Genomic DNA, 20,403 nt, shown 5'->3' with positions numbered 1-20,403 from the left:
TTACAAAAGAAAACACCAAAGCCTATAAAAGAAGGAGATTTGAGGTAAATTAAGAGGACATGAAATTTGGAGTAAATTAAAGGCATATAGCACAAAACCTAGGGGAACAGGTCCACTCAATACATTTGAATTAGTTTCCTCTTACTGCTATAAGGAAGGACTCCAAATGCAATGGCTTTATTTATTTATTATTAATTTATTTAGTATTTATTAACATGGCTTTATTAGCTCGGCATAGTGGACATCAGATAGCCCAAAGTGGATCTTAGGGACAAAGGAGGAGGTGTCAACAGGATATCTTCTGGGGCCCTGCGCAGAGAATTGCTGCCGTCATCACTGGTTTCTGGGGACTTAGCTCTTCTGGGCTTCTCCAGCAGTGGCAGCTCTCGGACCTCCATGCTCAAATCTTTCTGTCCTTTAGCCCCTATCATCTCTTTCTCCCAGATCCTGGCATTCTACCATCCTCTTAAGAATCACTGTGGGGGCTAGAGAGAAGACTTAGTGGGTAAGGCATTTGCCTGCAAAGCCAAAGGATCCGGATTCAACACTCCAGGACCCACGAAAGCCAGATGCACAAAGGGGCGCATGTGTCTGGAGTTCTTTTGCAGTGGCTGAAGGCCCTGGCATGCCCGTTCTCTCTCTTTCTCTCTCTCTCGCTCGCTCTTGCTCTTTCTCTCTCTGAGACTAAATAAGTAAATAAAATATATTTTTAAAAAATCACTGTGATCCCACCAGACCACCTAGATAACACTGGATACCGCTCTTGCCTGAAGATCCTGTACTTAGTCCATCTGCACAAAATCCCTGTCCCTGTAAAGTGACGTACCAGAAATTAGGGATTAGGACCTGAACATCTTTGAGGCAGTGGTGGGGAGCAGGAAGTGGCAGGTGACATTATTCTGACCACCATAAAATTAGCTCCTCAAAACTACAAACGCTTTGCATGAATATTATGTATATAGATATTGCTCACTCTAAAAAATAATAATTTAAAAAAAAGAATCTTCCTGTTGGTTGATGTTTGGTTCTGTGCAACATAAACAAGTTTCAACACAGGCAGTGAGCATGTAATCAATACTTCTTGGCTCCTGTTCAGAACAGCCACGCCTGGCACTTGGTATCACTGCACACATTGGAAGAGAAGATCTCCCCGCATTTAAAAACTGAACAACAGATGTAGGGTGCGGGAGAGGGGGTTGGGGGGGGTCAGTGAGAATCAGTTACATATCTGATGAATGTCTCTGTGAATCTCAAATAATGACAATATGGCAATCCTTTTATTACTTTCTAGAATTCCCAGTGAGCCTCTACGACCCGACCCGCTCCCAGTTTCTCCCTAGCAGGCAGATGGCCCCAGTCACCAAACCCTTGCCAAAGGCGTCCTCCATTCTCCCACCTCACAAAAACCACGCTTAAGAGTCTCTGAAGACTTGGCTGTTCTTCCTCCCCCTCGGCTCCTCTTGTGCAGACCCTCATAGCTGTTCCTTGGGCCCACAGACACACTAAAATCAAAGGCCTCATGAGCTAGCTGCCTCCTGCCTCAATGCCACCCCCATTGTGATCTCCACCCCACTTACGCAGCTCACCCAGACCCATTCCTTCCTTTGCACTTTTGTTTTTGTTATAGGGGTGGATTTAGTCCAGCAGGGACCAGGTTCTTGGGTTCCAGAACAAAGAACTGGACCAGGAAAACAGGGGCAGTGATAGAAACAGAGATCACGTGTTAAGAAAGAGACAGACGCTCTCGAGAATGGAAGAGAGCTGAGCCAGGTCCAAGGTGCTGAGTCCTGATCCTTCATAGGTCATTTACAAAGTATTAACCTCGTCTCCCATTGGGTGATCTCACTGGGAGACTTTTTCTAGGACATGCTGTCTTGTTACATGTGGTCTTGATGAGAAAGGTTTCTAGTCTTTCATATGTTAGTTTGGATGGCTTCTCTCACTCCTGAGCCCAATGTGATGTTGTCCCTGACCACTGGCCCTTGCCAAAAATAAACATTAATACTCTTTGCTCTAGGTGACAAGAGCCCCTGGATTTCTTCCCCTGGAGTTCTTGACACACACATTACCCCTCGTTCACCTCTCATCTCCCTTAACAAGTTCCCAGAGTGAGAGCTCTTTAAGAGCAGAGCCAGCTCCTTTCATTTCCAGAGCCTTAGCACTTACCAGACACCAATAAACGTGCACTTGAGTTGATTGAAAGAATCTTCAAACCAGAAAAGAAAGGCAAAAATAAAAGATGGGGGTGGGGGAGAGAAAGATATTTTTAAAAAAAGAAAGAAGGGAGAGAGGGAGGGAAGAAAAAAGGAAGGGAGAGAGGGAGGGAAGGAAGGAAGAAAAGGGAGAGAGGGAGGGAAGGAGGGAGAGAAGGAGAGAGGGAGGGAGAGAAGGAGGGAGGGAGAGAAGGAGAGAAGGAGGGAGGGAGGGAATGTCTCAGATGGTCCTGGGCCTGTGCAAGCAAGCAGGTGCCAATGCCAGCCGGGCCGGCCCCCCTCTAGCTGCTGGATTATTTCCTGACCAGTTATCCCACTGCTACTTCTCCTTCCCAGTCCCCTCGCTGCCTCCGGTGGCCTCGGATGACTTTTCCATTCCTGTGTCTTGCCTTCTCCAGTTTTATGAAGTTTGGATCGCGCCCTCTTGCTCCTCCAGCCTCCTGTCACCATCTTCATGTCAGCAGCATCCTCCGATCCCAGCTCCTCTGCAAATGGGCCGGTTTATGTTCCCAGAGGCTGGCTGAGGGAGCACGCGGTAATTGGAAAAACCTCCTGGGGCCAGCCTCTGCAACCAGAGAGTAGTCAAATGAGGTGATGGGGACCAGGCCCATGGTCATTCCTGGAAAGTGGTCATGCTGCATGTGGACGTCCCAGGAGAGTGGCCTTGCAGCTGGCTGCTCCTGCCAACAGTAGTTACTCTTCTCTTTGGTTCTATCTGAGCCCTGAGGCTATAATATTCCAATGAAGAGTGCCAATGCCAAGGTCAAGAATCTTCAGGGCACCACCCCCACTAATGGATATAAATACAGGGGTTCCCGGCTGCCCATGAACATCGTGAGATTTTACCGTATTTTGCCATCTTAAAGCTTTGCTTTCTCTCTGAGATTATATACCTGAGCTTTCTCTGACACAGGGCTCGCTCTAAAATGAAGCAATGCTGGTTATGTTGTTTAGTTAAGTATCTTTATTTAGGGAAATGCAGAATTCATTCCTGTAGATGGCCTGCATTTGTTTTCTGGGGAACTATATTTTCTAGTCTGTAGTTCTGGGCTTTAATAAGGAACCAACAGGACCCTATCTTGTTACCAAATTGAAGGAAGAGTTTATTCCCACTTATATCATGTTATGAGATACTAGCAAAGTGAAACAAATAAATAAAATGTTTGCTATGGTAAAAGACCTGCATCTTCACATGTTTGCAGCCCTGTTTCTTTTTCCCTACTTTTTGATGTTCGTGTTTTTCTTTGATTTTTTTTTTTTTTTTTTTTTGGTCTGTTTTTTCAAAGTAGGGTTTCACTCTAGCCCAGACTGACCTTGAATTCACTATGTTGTCTCAGGCTGACCTCAAACACACAGCAATCTTTCTACCTCTGCCTCCTGAGTGCTGGGATTAAAGGTGTATGCCACCAGGCCTGGTTTATTTTTGTTTTTCTGTTTGTTTCTTTGTGGGTTTTTTGTTTGTTTGTTTGTTTGTTTTGTTTTGTTTTTTGAGATAGGATCTTACTATGTAGCCCAAGTTGGCCTCAAGTGTGCCCTCCTTCTGCCCCAGCCCCCCAAGGCCTGGGATTACAGACCCAGGCCACTATACTCAGCAGCCCCGTTTCTTTCAAAGAAGGCATGTGTCACTGTAATACTGAGCCCTCCAGGGAAGGAAAGTTTTCTATCATGAATTATCTCTTGTTTTATATCTGCAAATAAATGCATTCAGGGAGAAATAAGATTCCCTTGGCTCCAAGTCCATCAGGAGGGCACACTGTCCAGCCAACCTCAAAAGCATGTTTGTTTATTCATGCCTCCCTGATGCCTTATCTTTAGTTTGTCTTGCATTTTCTAGGCACATATGTACTAATAACGACTGTCATCAAACACATACACACACACATACACACAGTGTAGGGCAGATAATTAATCACGTTCTCCCCAAGACCATATTTTACAGTCAGAAGCTAATTGTCAGCACACATGCTTCTAAACAAACTGACACAAATACCAGAGAACAGATGAATTCGCGTGGAGAAGGCATCGTGGGAAGGAAAGCTGTGTTCCCAGATTTCTCAAGCAGGTGCTCTGCCTGTTAACATAAAGATCAGTCCTCTTGGCTCTAACCCCTTGGGCACTCTGCCCAAAATTACTTACAATTTTGAGCACAGTTGATGCTAAGATTTCTGCAAACTCAGAATGATTTATACAAGCATACCGAAGAGCAGCTCAGCCCAGGGTTTGGAGGGAGTTCATTTATTTGTTTGTATTTAAATCGTTTATTTATCTATAGAGAGAGAGAGAGAGAGAGAGAGAGAGAGGCAGACAGAGGGAGAGAGGGAGGGAGAAAATGGGCATGCCAGGGCCTCCAGCCACTGCAAAAGCATGTGCCACACCACTTTGTTCATTTGGCTTATGTGGGTTGGGGAATCGAACCAAGGTCCTTTGGCTTTGCGGGCAAACACCTTCACCACTAAGCCATTTCTCCGTCCCTATTTGTTTTCCTTCCTCTCTCTCTCTCTCTCTCTCTCTCTCTCTCTCTCTCCTTTTTTCAAGACAGAGTCTCACCATGTATCCCAGGCTGGCCTCGAACTCATGATCCTCCACCTCCTCCTGCTAAAGCCTCCCATGTACTGGGATTACAGACATGTGCCACCACACTTGGTCCTTACTCTAGGCGGGGGGTCGGGGGTGTATGTGTTCACCAAGGGGGCTCTCCTTGGGTATGCAAGAATCCTAAGAAGGGGTGGGGAAGAAGGTTGAACATTTACATGACAAGCCCTAGAATTTCGAGTTCTGTAGGAGAACCGGTCAACAGTATTCCACACTTAGTTTCCATCAACAAGAAACATACATAACCATTACTACATAAGAGTCACAAAACTGCCCTCCGCAGCTGCTTGGGCCGGCCAGCAGCACGTCCCCAGGAGGCTCCCTGGGGAGAAGAGCTCCTCCCCGCAGCTCAGCCAGGGCATCCAGGACAGCAGGGTAGTGACCTCTTGTTTTACCTTTTCCTCCCCTGCAATTTTTTTTTTTTAGGACTCCTACCTGCTTTCAAAGACACCATCAGCATTGTTCCTAATTCCAACCAAAAAGAAAAGAGGGGTGGCTGGGGGAGTGGGGGATGGAAGGATTAGGCTCCAGCTAGCCCAGCAACAAGTTGGTTCTGGCACCTTGCGAGGTAACCGGTTTCACTTCCCCTCAGTAACTAGAGCAAAGCCTTCGCTCCCTGCAGGAGATACGGTCCCACTCTGCACACCCCCGAATCACCCGCAGTCAGTTCTCCCTGGGAACAATAACTCAACTGTCTGTAAGGGACAGGAAGGTGCCTCGCTGGAGCACACCCTCCTACAAACCCAGACAAGCACAAAAGCTCTGCGCATCACTGCAGGAAGTGAAGACGGTGGCTTCAGGCATCATTAATCATTTTGAAGTGATTATCCTCTAAAAAAAAAAAAAAAAAAATTAAGTGAAGGGAGAAAACCAGGATGCAGCTAGAGTTAAGGCGTGCCCAATAAAAATGAGCTCTTCTCCAAATCTCATTTCCCGGATTCCACGAGGACCGTTCAGAGCACGCTGTACTGACCGGAGCGCAGGCGCGATGGAGACCCTTCTCCCTCTTTAATTAATTAAAACTCCTACAAGCACTTGGGACATGATTTGGCCAGATAGGGATGGTTGGGGGGAGGGGACGCTTATTTCCTTTCCCTTCCAGCCAAAGAATGCACACTATTTTTTTTTTTTTTTAAGGAGGATAAAGCAAGAATAATTGGGGGGTTTGCTTCCTCCGGCAATCTTCATTTTCTCCCCCTATTGAAATTCCATGAAACAAAGGTACAATGCTTCAGCTATGTCTTCTGATTTATCTAAGGAATTGTGAAGCCTCCACCCCCACCCCCCACACACACCCCCGACTCTCTTGGAGGCCCTGGTCTTGCCAGGCAAGGTCTGCAACTGTAATTTCTCAGATGGGCTGCCCCGTGGGGTCGGGCCTCCTACAGGGAGTGCAGCCTGGGCTGTCATTCAGTTTAGCTCACCCTCTAGTCGCCCCCTTTGAAGGAACTAGCATAGTCACTCACACAGAAGAGGGATAACCAGAAATGAAACCCTCAGCTCCATCTTTCCTGGGAGATTACATGTCCTGTGATCCTCGGTCCAGAGGAAATTCACTTAAATAAAATGGGATGAATACTTCTGGGTATTTATTTATTTATTTATTTATTTCTGTAGTTACCTGATGCACCCCAAGTGTCTCTTGACAGTCTGCCTCTCCTAGTTTCCTATCCCTTGGCCATGCCCCTGATTCTCCATCTAGTCCTTAATCAGAGTATCTGGTTGAAGTCAAGATCAGAAATGATAAAGTAGGGCTGGCGAGATGGCTTAGCGATTAAGGCACTTGACTGCAAAGCCTCCAGACCCATGTTCGACCCTCTACCAGGTCCCACCTAAGGCCAAGCAAGGTCACACACGCGCACAAAGAAGTGCTGGCATCTGGAGTTCAATTGCAGTGGCTGGAGGCCCTGGCACATTTCCCCTTTCTCTCTCTCTCTCTCATAAAAAAAAAAGAAAGAAAAAGGGCTGGAGAGATGGCTTAGCGGTTGAGCGCTTGCCTGTGAAGCCTAAGAACCCTGGTTCGAGGCTCGGTTCCCCAGGTCCCACGTTAGCCAGATGCACAAGGGGGCACACGCGTCTGGAGTTCGTTTGCAGAGGCTGGAAGCCCTGGCGCGCCCATTCTCTCTCTCTCCCTCTACCTGTCTTTCTCTCTGTGTCTCTCGCTCTCGAATAAATAAATTTTAAAAAAAAATTAAAAAAAATAGCAAAATAAAGGCAGTAAAGAGCCTATCCCTCATTCTTGCCCTAGTGTGGTGGTTTAAATAAGGTGTTTTGAATGTTTGGTCCCCAGCTGATAGCAATCTGGGAGTTGGAGCCGTGCTGGAGGAGGTGTGTTGCTGCGGGGACAGCTTAGGAGTGTTACAGCCAGCTCCCCCTTGTGAGAGATTGATTCGCTCTCCTGATGCTGTTTTCCACCTGCTGTGGCAGAGGTGACGTCCAGCCTCTGCTCATGCCATGCTTTCCCTGCCATCCTGAAGCTTCCCCTTAAGTCAGTAGACAAAAAACACTTTCCTCCCGTCAGTTGATTTTGGTCAAGTGTTTTGTCCTAGCCACGAGAAGGTTGCTAGATCACCTGGGCTGCCTCCCTCCTCCCCAGTCTTGCAAGACCGTCACAGACTAGTGAGCCTAGATGGTGATGTCCCCTCTTTCTTTTACATCAAGTCACTGTTAGGTCTCCCAGCTGCGTCACAGCAATAGTTTTAAAGTATAAACAAAAAAAAAATTGCATCCTAGCACACTACATATTTAAAAATCCAATACATATCTGCTTATTTGTTTTGGGGGTTTTATTTTGCTTAATTCAGAGTTCAAGGGTGTGTGTGTGTGTTTTAATTCAACTTTTGTATATAACCAAAAGACTCTTAAAATCTGCTAAGTCACACTGAAAATGACAGGCAGAAAGCCTGAGCAGTGTAGAAAAGGTCCCTATTATGGACTGTGGCCTGACTTGAGGTGTTGAAGCCCAAGACAGGTAAGAGGTCTCCACAAGGAGGTATGGGGGACAGCCTAACATGGGAAGTCAGAGCCCAAATAAGGCAAAAAGAAGAAGCAGCAGCAGCAGCAGCAGCAACTGGGCTGGAGGGATGGCTTAGCAGTTAAGGCGTTTGCCTGCAAAACCAAAGGATCCCGGTTCAATTCTCCAGGACTCACATAAGCCATGTGCACAAGGGGGCGCATGTGTCTGGAACTCGTTTGCAGTGGCTGGAGGCCCTGGCATGCCCATTCTCTCTCTCCCTCAAATAAATAAATAAATAAATGAAATATTGAAAAAAGAAAAAAAAAAAGAAGCTAGGACAGTGGGGTGGAATTGAGGCCCACAACGGGAACTTGCAAGGTGGACAGCCAGCCCCAGAGATGGTTGACAGAAGGTGAGGGGACAGAGACATAGGTCTACCCTGTTACCTTCAGCAACCCGAGGAGTTCCCTTCATCTTTCAGGGACCTTGACTCAGGCCGAAATGGGATTCGTGGCTTCAACTAGCCAGTATGAAGCAGAGTTGGAGATTTCATTAAAGATAGTTTAATATAGGCTTTAAGCAAAAAAAAAAATCTGGGAGAAAGAAAGTGTTCAGAAATAAAGGAAGTCATATCCAAGTGTAGGATAAGTGCTTTCCAGGGGGCAGTAGAGGAAAATAATCATATCCAAGTGTGTATTTGGGGCTCCTCAAAAGATAGTCCTGCAGACATAAATAATAAGACATGATCATGGATATGGGTTTGTCAAGGGAGTCACTGATGGGAAGAAAAATACAAACCTAAGTGTGGGTACGAGCTTCTCAAGGAATAATCACACATGTGTGTGTGTTGTTGTTGTTGTTGTTTTTGTGTTTTTTTTTTTTTTTTGAGGTAGAGTCTCACTCTAGCCCAGGCTGACCTGGAATTCACTATGGAGTCTCAGGTTGGCCTCAAACTCACAGCAATCCTCCTATCTCTGCCTCCCTACCACTTAGCTTCAACCAGACTCCTGGGCAAGACTTTCTTTCTCATTTTATGTCCCCTTAATTTTCCCCATCCTCCCTAGGGACACATCAGGTCAGTAAATATTTTAAGGACTAACACCAGAAAGGGAGAGAACTAAATAATACTAGGGACAGCTCAGCTGGAATGGGATGTCAATGTGAACAGTTCTCACCATATAGATATGGAAACAGTCACACATCTCATCTCTTGTGTCTACAGCATGGGTGCAACACTACTATTGTGAAAATAAACACACCTACTCACCAGATATTCACTTTTCAGTACCATCTTGTACGCAAGGGAATCAGAGGCCCCTGGTCAAGCACTGAAGCCAAAACTGGAAAAGGAAAAGTCCCAGATGCGGAGAATATTTTACGATGTCAAAAAGCAAGGGGGTGCTGAAAAAGAAGACAGAACTGTCAGAAGGACACACATGCCTGCTTGACTGGACTCTTAGTGGTCAAATCAGAGTCAATTTGAACATCAAAAAACTGTAATAGCTGGGTGTGGTAGCACAAGCCTTTAATCCCAGCACTGGGGAGGCAGAGGTAGGAGGATCGCCGTGAGTTTGAGGCCAGCCTGAGACTACACAGTGAATTTCAGGTCAGCCTGGGCTAGAGGGAAACCCTACCTCAAAAACAAAACAAAACAAAAATATCATAGAAACAGATTATGATCCATTTAATAAAATAATTCCATGAAATAAGGACTGTGATCTTAGAAAGAAAGGAAGGACAAGGAGACAGTGTGACCTACCCAAAGTCACACAGATCATGAAGAGGGAGTCGAGAGCTAGCCTAGGCAAGGGGTCTGTGGAGCCGCAGAATTCATACATTTGGCTGCCTAAACTGCCTCTCAAGATCCCGCTAACAGGAAGTTTAAATGCTTCTGATCTGTTCCACTGAGGCCCCATTCAAAATACTTGGTTCTCATCCATGTATCTGTATTTTGTATATTCTAAATTTACAAATTAAGATCCCATGATTTTCTTTCTTTCTTCCTTTCTTTTCTCCTCTCTCTCTCTCTCTCTCTCTCTCTCTCTCTTTTTCTCCTTCCTTTCTTGGCTTTTTTGTTTGATTTTGGGTTTTTGAGGTAGGGTCTCACTCTAGCTCAGGCTGTCCTGGAATTCACTCCGTAGTCTCAGGGTGGCCTTGAACTCATAGTGATCCTCCTACCTCTGCCTCCCAAGTGTGGGATAAAAGGCATGCGCCACCACGCCTGGCCTTTCTTGGCTTTTGGAGACAGGGTCTCACTCTAGCCCAGGCTGACCTAGAATTCACTCTGTAGTCCAGGCTAGCCTGAAACTCACAATGATTCTCCTATCTCAGCCTCCTGAGTGCTGAGATTAAGAACATGAGCCACTATGACGGGCTAACATTGTTATTTATGACATTAGAGATAAAACCAACCCAAGAGAAGCCGCCCCATAGCCAGGTATCCAACTTTGTAAGCAACGCTTGTCACCAGCTTTGTTCTACATGTAAGTCTTGGTTACTCCAAGCAGATATTTAGATCTTAATTATATTAACCTTATGTGGGCCCATTATCTTTTAAATCTACTATGCATTTCCTATTATTTGCATCAGGATCTTAGCATGGCGAGTGCATAACCCTGAGCCCATCATGGTACATGGTCTTCCACGTGGCAAGGAAAACCCCATGGGCCTCTGACAAATGTCCCAAACCATGACACTTCACGGTCCCAGTTGTGTCCCTCACAGGGAGGAAATTAAGCAATAGAGCCAATGAACCTCCAATGGACTGGATACTTCTATGGCCCCTGTGGAGACAAGTCAAGAGACTCTCTGCCCAGGCAGCTCTTCCCCATGCCACTCCGTCCTGTGAAAAGTGAGACTGTGCTGCCTGGCGCTCACTTGACGTTCTTCCAAGGAAAAGGCCTATGTCAACACCAAGGCGAAGTGTTCATTAGACTCCCCTGTATAGCAAATGGCTCACAGAGTCCATCCAAGAAATAAATACTCTTCATAGAACTCAGTTTAGGAAGCCGCCTGATAATACTGCGACAGGCGTGTCACAAGGAGTCCCGTTCCGTGAGAACGGCTTCACTGTTCTTTCTGCTCCAGATGTTATCACGGAAATGCATCACAGGTTTCAGGTAGGGCTCGAGCAGGTTCCGTGTTGCCAAATAATCGCTGGGCATGTTCGTCTCCAGATACGATTTCGTCCTAGGGGCAGTCTTCTATATGCTTGCTATGCCCCACTGCCCACGGATGAAAGCCAGAGCGGGCAACGTGGGGCAGAGAAGGCCTTAGTTCCATCAGAACTTAGCAGAACCGCAAGTTCCTCCTACACGTCTTCTCTATACCAGTTTCCAACCGTCGACAGGCATTATTTCCCCCAAGAACTGAATATACCTGTTTATGGTCACATCGCTTTATAGGGATGCATGCTCATACTTCCCACGGCCCCATACGCTGCCCTCCTCAGCTCACGCGCCTGCGCAGCTGCCAGTGATCCATCACTCAGACTGCTTTCCTGCCCCCTCCTGGCTTGCTGCTGAGCAGGCAGGCCAAGGACTAATGGCCCGGAGTCCTCTTCTAGTCTGCACTAAATAGAGCAAGTACGCCTTGGAGAGACGACTTTGAGACAGTGTTTTCTACACTGGCTGCCAAGCCCAATGATGAGACAGTTCCAGTGGCCCACAGTAGTGGCTGGCTTCACGACAACACATATTTCATTGTTTTCCTTCTTCATTTTGGGATCAGGTCCCCATCTCAGTGTTCTTTGAATTTTCACCTGTCCTTTCTACCTAGCCTTAGCATGGCCTCTTGGGTTCACCCAGGTTAAGGCAGTTGCCCCAAAGAATATAGATGTTAATCAAAACCACGCACACACTCTGTTCTGCTGTGCTTACTGAAAAAGAATCCCCCAAAGAAAACTTCAAAGCACAATGTATACCCAGCCCTTAATTTTGTCCTTCCTCCTCCTATATCCCTCCCTTTTCTCCAGCATCCACCGGCCTTTACCATCCAGTGACAGAGTTCTTCCTCCCTGGCTCTCAGATTTTTACGTTCCCAGTTGTCCCTGGGCAGACATGTCCACCGTCTGTGGCATTGACTCCTGTTTAATTGGCTCTTATGAGCAGTGTACTCACACTTCCTCTGTGAATGACAGATAGAACTGACCATATGTTTGCTTCCACCACAGCCATCCTGCCATCTGGGTAATGGCAGCTTATACCCCAGGGACACATCGCCATAAAGCCAATTTACATGGAGACCCAGATTCTAGATGAGCAGACTACATTTGGACACAGAGCCGACTCCATCTGACAAGGCCACTGGACTCCAGTTGACCTCACACACATGAAGTTTGCCGTGTCTCGTGGACAGAGACAGAGACACCGTGGAGGCTGCACATCTAATCTGACTTTTTATCCCTTGCTGTACCCATCTTTGTTTGACCTGAGGGTGCCAAGTCCAGGATAATGGTCTCAGGTATCCCTCTGCCTCCAATCCCTATCTAATTCTCTTAGGTTTTCCCTGAACAGAATCAAAGACACTGTATCTGGTGATCAGCATTTTCTTGTGACGCTTCTTGGCATTTCTACAGTCATAATTTTTCAAGATCAAAGGGCTAGCTGCCTACAATAATCAAAATCAAAATTACTTAGCATTAGTTTTTCTCAATTTCTCTTGCCTCTCCTCCAAAAGCATATGGCATATGTGCAGACTTGATTTGGGGGACCTGCTTTCTATCTATTGTCCAAAGAAAAGTTCTACTTTCTCATTTTTTAATGACATTTCATATGGAAAGAATCTGCAAGTATTTTCAGTAACCATCTCTTTTCGATATCCTGCCCTTTACAATATTAACATAATATTATCAAAAATGTTCCTTTGGGACCCTAAAGCAAGAAAGTATAGCAACCCTCCTGACCAGCACATTGTCTACACGGGCATTAGAATCCTCTCTGCTGGCCAGTGCTGCCTTTAATCCCAGCACTCGGGAGGCAGAGGTAGGAGGATCTCTGTGAGTTCGAGGCCACCCTGAGACTACATAGTGAATTCCAGGTCAGCCTGGGCCAGAGTGAAACCCTACCTCAAAAAACAAAACAAAAAAGAAACAAAGAAACAAAAAAAAAAAAAAGAATCCTCTCTGCTGCCTAATGACCTGGAGTTCTGCATGCTGTGAGGCGCTCTGTGTGTCCTGTACTGGTAAGTTACAGGCCCTTGGTGACACAGCTTTCTCACAGTCCCACAGCCTCTGCAGCACAGACATCTAAAGCTACTTGGTGGATAGGCGTGAACACAAATACACAACACGTGTACACCCTTCATTTCTCTTCATCAGCCTGAAAAGGTCCCCTGAGTTTTTTCTAACCTCATTTTACTAAGGGCCTGTTAGTGGTTCTTCCATAAGGCTAAATGCATTCTGGACTAGCATGGTTCCTGATATACAGTTAAGTTTTCAATATGTATCTATAGCTCTATGTATAGTGCAGTTACCTATTTAAATGAGACATCTAGCCAAGAGGTATTCTTAAAAGAAATCAAAAAGAAGGCCGGACAGATGCACAAGGTGGTGCATGCACCTGGAGTTCACTTGAACTGGCCAGTGGCCCTGGCGTATCCATTCTCTCTCACTCTCTCAAGTAAATAAATTAATTAAATATATTTTTTAAAAAATAAAGAGGACTGGACAGATATCTTAGCGGTTAAGGCACTTGCCTGTGAATCCTAAGGACCCAGGTTCGATTCCCAAATACCCACATAAGCCAGAGGCACAAAGTGGTGCATGTATCTGGAGTTCATTTGCAGTGATAAGAGGCCCTGGTGTACCCATTCACTCTTTCTCCATCCTTCTTTCTCTCTCATAAATAAATAAGTAAATTATTTTTTAAAGAAATTCAAAAAGAGGGCTGGAGAGATGGCGCAGGAGTTAGATGCGCTTCCTGTGGAAGCGTGAGGGCCTAAAGGGGCCTAAGACTGCTTGAGTTCAAAACTCCTGATCCCACCTAATAGCCAAGTACATATTCTCATGCCTGGAACTCCCGTCACACAGAGAAGCATCAGTTAGAGCCCCAAGATTCAGAAGCAGTAAAGAGACGAAGTCTAGATCAAAAGCCAGACCAGTTGGAAGAGAAACAGAGTGGGACATCCCATGTTCCACTCTGGCCTCTGCAGGCAAGCAACCCTCACCCATTATACACATGCATACGCCACACACACACACACACACCCCACATTACACACACACACACAAGAAAAACATCAAAAAAGAATATTACTATATGTAAATTAAGGTGTGCTGAAAAATACCAAATTAATGGCTTCTTCTTTATTGTTTTTTTTCCTCAGAGCTTGTTGCTTTGGAGAATTCATCTTTCAAATCTGAAGTTAAGCATATACAATGACCGAGAAGATTTGTCTGGACATTCTGAGAAAGAATCTGCCAAAGACAATTCAGTTCTCTGGTGATTGTGTACAAAAAAAAAAAGAAACTGAAAATGGGCTCCAGTGATACTCATCCCTAAGGAAGCAAGCATCCTCCCCTTCAGCATGTGATCACAAGAGTCGTCCACTCACCCCCAAGATCGCTCTGCATTGCTTTTCCACTCTCAATGCCTGGCACAGTTCTGCAAAGTAGGCTTGCCATCACAGCTCATGGTGTGAGTGAATGAATTGGTAACAGGAAATACCAGTGTAACCACTGTCAAGACTTTTAAAGGCCTTAGCACTTATCTGTACAGATAAACATTTTTTTAACTCTATTTTTATTTATGTATTTTGAGAGAAAGAGACAGGCAGAGAGAAGGAGAGAGAGAGAATGGGCACACCAGGGCCTCCAGCCACTGCAAAGGAACTCCAGATGCATGCGTCCCCTTGAGCATCTGGTTTTCGTGGGTCCTGGAGAGTCTAACCGGGATCCTTTGGCTTTGCAGGTCAACACCTTTGCCGCTAAACCATCTCTGCAGCCCTAGACTTCATTTTTTTTTAAAAAATGAACGGTTCTTTTTGTTTCTGGTAAAGAATTTACAAGCAAGCTAGAACCCCATGGGGAAAGAGTGGTAGGAGCAAGAACTGCTAATTCATGACCTGTAGTCACGGGACTGGAGTGGCTGATCTACTTGCATCCAGAGTTCCTTAGGTAATTAAGGTAGTTATAAAATAAAAATAAAATCACAATCTTCCCTGTCTTCCTGTTCCTCCTCCTGCTTCTCTCCCTCCTTGCTAGAGAAAAACACCAATTAGACTAACAAGTCAGAGTCTGTGCTTGGGGGAACATGTAGACACCTCACCACTGCTGAGGAGCTCCCCGCTCAACCTTCCCCCTACCGTAAGTACACAGCCCATGGTCTGCCCATCATCCTCTTCCCAGTGCGCTCGCTCTCCCGGTCTGCTCAGAGCCCAACCAATAGAGCGCTGCGGACATATATTTCCATCCTTGGACTCTGACTTCTCTCACTGCCCTACAACACTCTCCTTTTCCCACCTACCTTCTGTGGGGCTCCGGGGATGGATCTGGCCTCCCAGGATGGGCTTGGTCCTGACCCCTCCCTGTCTCTAGAGCATGGTGAGGAAATAGTGCTTCCCTCTGGGGTAGTATAGCAGCCTATATGAACATATGTAGGATACCTGACAAATAGGACAACATGCTAAGGACCCCTTGCCCTATTGAATGTAAAAGAAGAATTCAGAACAGACAGAAAGAACTGGGGAGGGTGGGGGAGACACAGGAATGGAGAGGCTGATGTGTTAAAATGGGAAGGTGTAATGAGGCTATTTTGATTCATTCATTCATTCATTCATTTATTTTTATTTTATTTTATTTATTTATTTATTTTTGGTTTTTCAAGGTAAGGTTTCACTCTGGCTCAGGTTGAGCTGGAATTAACTATGTAGTCTCAGGGTGGCCTCAAACTCAGTGATCCTCCTACCTCTGCCTCCCGAGTACTAGGATTAAAGGCGTGCGCCACCACGCCTGGTTATTTTGATTCATTTATCGAGAGACAAATCCACTCCAACGGATGCTAAGTTATCAAGCAACTTTCTTAGCTCAGCCCTTACCTTGTCTGCCTGGAACGCCTCCCACTGCTTTGTGGAAGGCACACGGCACGCTGCACCCCGTTCTTTGGGTTCCACTTGTAGCCATTTGAACTTGCGTGACATTAAGTTCCTCTGAGGGTCTCCAGGAGACTGTGAGTTGTGGAGCTGCTTTAGAAGGTGAGCCCCATGTATTCAGCTCTGCTGCTTGCTACGAAGTCAGTGTGGATGGAAACAGGCTCTGGGATCCACCGTTTTAAGGTTACCTGGTGCAGTTGTGTGGGTCCTTCCTGACCAGCTCAATGTGGTCTGGCTCCGGTGGCAGACAGTATAGCTGCAATGGACTCCATATTTCTTTCTAAACAGGGTTCGATATTCCTATCACTTAGAATTTCCTCGACTTTATATTTGGAACTCTGACATGTACAGGAACATACGAGCTAGTTGGCCTCTGGGTCGATTTGCCTGCCCAGCCCTGCCTCCCTTATGAGAGCAGCCAACCACCCTGTCCCTCTGATTGCCCGGCAGGCCCCAGGACACTGGCCCCCAGCCCTGTGGATCAAGCCAGGAGTGGGTAGCCACGTCAAGATAGGCCTCGGGGAAGAAGCTGGATTTGGAAAGCTCTGTTGGTTGCCTAAACCAGAAAGTGATGTAAAGCTGGACTAGGGGGCCACAAGGTGAGTTCAAAATAAAATGAGCAGTGTTATGCAAGGGAGCTGGAAAGGAAAATAACAGGGGACCAGAGGAGAGACAGCAAGTGCCCCAGGGAGACATGGCCATGCTAGTTCCTCCTGGTGCCTGTAGGTCGTGGGAAGAGCTGCAAACCCTCCTAATGCACTGCTTTGTTCCAGTAGGATTGCATACGTCTGCTTCCACCAAGGAAGTCCTATCTAAGATGGAGTAAAAGCACAATGAGTCTGATTAAAGATGGAAAACTACCTGAAAGACAGCAGAATACTCAATTGGCTGGTGTTTTCTAAGCAGTGTCCACTTATCCTGCCTTTGTAGAACAGGAAACCGATTACCCATCTTCAACACAGATCCTATGACGTCTTTCCATTTCAGGAAATGGTCTTAGATTAGATAAATGAACTCCTAACTTCCCAGACAACTCAATAGAGTTAAGTAGACTCTCAAACCAACATGTGCATCACCACTGCACTGTGGCTGGGCGTGGTCAGCCCACGAAGCCTGAAACATTCCCGAAGAGGAGAGTGCAGAAAGCGCCTCTCTTCCTTGAGAGTTAGCCTCAGTTTCACAACAAGCCTAAGAGGGCCAAGAATAACTGATTACTCTCCCTGTGATCAAATGTACTTTCCAGCAATACCACATCCTTCCCACCGATACTAGGTTACCATGTCAACCTGGTTTAGTTATACTCATGCCAACATGAGGTTTGGCCTGATTCCTCAGGTGCCAACAACATAGGGGCTGAGTGCTCAGTTTCTCTTCCAGAAGTATAAGCATGACCATGCTGATAAACAAGATACCCCCCCACACACACTGCCAAATACCCCGCCGCAGGAGGTTGCTAACTAGTGCCATGTGAGCCGGAATGCATTCTCTTCCGGAATCTCATGTCACATTTCACACATATACTTGAGATGGTTGCCAGCCTTTGGCAATTTCCAAGTTTCCCACAGATTAATGAAAAAGTCCAGCTGTTTCCAACTATTTGGAACAGAGCAGTATGTGATAAAAAAAAAAAAAAAGAGGGGAGAAGAGAATCTTCGTCCAATTTCTCCAACAGTCAGAGAGATTTGGAACATATTGAGAAGAAAATTCACAAGCTCCCCTGTTCAAAGATTAGGTGGGGGGGGGGAGAAGAAGAAGAAAGCTTTGTATCATATTTCTAAGAATGCTTTTTATTTCACAAACAGAGAGAGCTAAGAAGCTCTCCTTTGATTCATCAGAGATGAGCTCATTTCTGCTTTGTGAATCCAGCCTGGAGTGATGTGTGTGACCAGTGAGCAGCTCTGGCTCACGTGAAGGACATTTGAGCATCTTGGCTGGAGACCTGAGAACAGAACGCGGGGCAGCAGTTAAGTGAAGCTATTGTGAAGGAACTCCTCCGACGTTTCTCGCTGAAGGACCAACTTGATTTATTTGCTCATTTCAACTTTTTTACAGGCTCCTTCAACAAACACTGCTCAAAAAATCTGGATGCCCACATGTTAAAAAAAAAAAAAATCCATATTTACCAGTCTTTACAAAAAGGAACACAATATGAATTATAGAGCCAAATGTGAACTCGACAACAAAAAAATACTTCTGGAAGATTTATTATGCTGCCCAGAGCATGATCATAAAAAGAAAAATCGACAAGATGGACTTCACTCAAAGTAAGGGTTTCTGCTATTAGAGAATGACAAGAGAGATGGAGAGAAAGTATTTTCTAAACATACAGCTGATAAAAGATTAATATCTAGCAGCCATAAAGAGCTCTCACAATTTAACAATAGGGAAGCAAGCTAGGTTTTGTTCATTTTAGAATTGGTTAAAAAAAAAAAAAAAGCTAGACATGGTGGCGCACGCCTTTAATCCCAGCACTCGGGAGGCAGAGGTAGGAGGATTGGCGTGAGTTTGAGGCCACTCTGAGACTATATAGTTAATTCCAGGTCCGTCTGAGCCAGAGTGAGACCCGACCTCGAAAAACCAAAACAAACCAAAAAAAAAAAAAAATTGATTAAAAAATAAAAAGACTTGAATAGGCACGTCACCAATAAGATGTATAAATGGCAAATAATCACATAGAAAGCTGGTTACCACACAAAGACAAAGCCAGACCAAAGCCAAATATGAGTCAGATGCAAGTTAAAAGCATAACGAGACACTACTACTACATACCTATTCCAAAGGCTGAAAAAGTTAAAGCTGGCCCTATCTAGTGCTGGCAAGGAGACCGAGCAACAGGGAAGGCTGATATACTGCCAGTTGGAATGAACTTGAGATGATACAAGCACTTTGATGAACAGCTTTTCAGTTTTTCATAAATTTAAACATAGGCTTGTCTTAGGATCCACCAATCCCTTCCTAGGGTATTTACTCAAGAGAAATAAAAGCTTATGTTCATACACCAAAAAGAAAACAATAAACACAATTGTTTATAACAGCTTTACTAGTAAGTTCTCTAACCTGGAAACAAACCAAATATACCTCAATTGGGAAACTGATTAAAACAAACAAACTGTAGGCCAGGCTTGGTGGTACATGCCTTTATTCCCAGCACTCAGCACTTGGGAGGCTGAGATAGGAGGATCACTGCGAGTTCGAGGCCAGCCTGAGGTGACATAGTGAATTCCAGGACAGCCTGGGCTACAGCCATACCTTACCTCAAAAAAAAAAAAAAATGTGGCATATTCATAAAATGCTGCTCAGTACCAACAAGGAATACACAAAAGAACAATGTTGACTCTCAAGTGTATTATGATAAGTAAAAGAAGCCAGTCTTACAGGTTATATATGAGTGATTCCGCCCATGTGACATTCTTGCAGAGCCAGACTCAGGACAGAAAGGAGATTAAGGCTACCAGTGGCCAACTTAGGTAAAAGGAGTCACAAAAGGGCAGGGGAAGATATGGGAGAGTTATGGAACCTTCTCCATTTTCTCTGTGGTAGGAACAACCAGCAATGTGCACATGCCAAAACTCACACAAAACACGCTATTTCATTGTATATAAAATATACCTCAATTTCAAAATGTGCTCAAAAAATTCTTACAGACTAATATAACAAAAAAATAATTTCTAGAACAAGATACCAAAAGATCTACATAATGTCACCCCCATTCTTTATTATCAGATTCAAAGAATATCAAATTATATTTTCTCGGTTTCTGAATGACTATCTCACAGGCTAGGTCTCAGGAAATTTGCAGACCGGTTTCCATGTGTAGCCTGCACTTTGAGTGTCCCTGGCATAAAGGACATTTGTGGACAGGCCTCTTGGAATCACGTAGACTTTCTCCCAGTACCTTAGTTTCCCTAAGTAAGGGCATGGTCACTGCATACATTGAGGCAGGACTGCAATGTGGGCCACAGCCCTTCCCCAGACAAGAGCAGGCATGAAACCCAATCTATCCTTTGGATGCTTATATGGAATCAAGACTTGGGCAGAGAATCCTGCACCCATCCCACCCCATGTCAAGTCTAGCCCAAATGTGCAGTGGGAGACTTTGATTTGGTTTTTCTACATACTGACTTTCTGGGCTCCTTTGTTTCTTCATATCTTCACCCATCCACATGATGCTCGATGCAGTTAGCTCCTAATGTCCGTCCCCAATGGGCTTGAACCTCAGAGACTCTGTCTTCTCTCATGCCAACAGGTTGAGATGTGGGCTGCTTGTAGGGCCAGCAGCAGAAACTTTGAGTCTTCCCATCTTTCCACCTGGCCATTCTCAGAGGGTGGCAAGTCTTCTGTGGTGGCAGTCAGATGGCCTCCAGACAAAAAAAAATCACTTGTCCTGTCAAAAGGAGGTCAGGAAGAAGACAGGAGAACCTCTGCATCAGGGAGGAATTATTTCCCTGAAGTTCTCATCAATGTTTCCCCAAGTCTCCTTGAATCAACTCACCTGCTTGCAAGAGAAGATGGGAAAGAGAATAGCTGGCATTACTCATCATGCAAAGTGGCTCT

The sequence above is a fragment of the Jaculus jaculus genome, chromosome 14, assembly GCF_020740685.1.
Source record: "Jaculus jaculus isolate mJacJac1 chromosome 14, mJacJac1.mat.Y.cur, whole genome shotgun sequence".
NCBI lineage: Eukaryota > Metazoa > Chordata > Mammalia > Rodentia > Dipodidae > Jaculus > Jaculus jaculus.
The sequence above is the reverse complement of the archived record's forward strand: the minus strand, read 5'-3'. Positions refer to the sequence as shown.